Consider the following 368-nt stretch of genomic DNA (forward strand, 5'->3'; position numbering starts at 1 on the left):
TAGGAGAACAGCCTCAGTAATCTGTATAACTAAATCAGTAATACCCTCAGGATCTTCCTCCAAATCAGAAACTAACAACCAGGTCACCAACCGTATGATCTCGATCACCAGTTGCCAAGCATTCACTTTTCGATAGGCCCCTGTTGATTGCTTCCTCAATAGCCTTGCAGTCACCAGCACGTTCCAACTTGAGGCCTCTGAGTTCAGCTGTGAGACACTTAGTTATATCCCCCACGCTGGCAATAGCAGGTAGAGTGAAGACACTTAGAATCTTCGGATCGCCGCAGATTAGTACGACTACTGCAAATGTAGTTCTCGCTTTGTGTCCTCCCAGGGAAGCAACTGCATAGAGGAAATTGGAGACCTCC

This window comes from Perkinsus marinus, assembly GCF_000006405.1.
Source record: "Perkinsus marinus ATCC 50983 genomic scaffold scf_1104296947616, whole genome shotgun sequence".
NCBI lineage: Eukaryota > Perkinsozoa > Perkinsida > Perkinsidae > Perkinsus > Perkinsus marinus.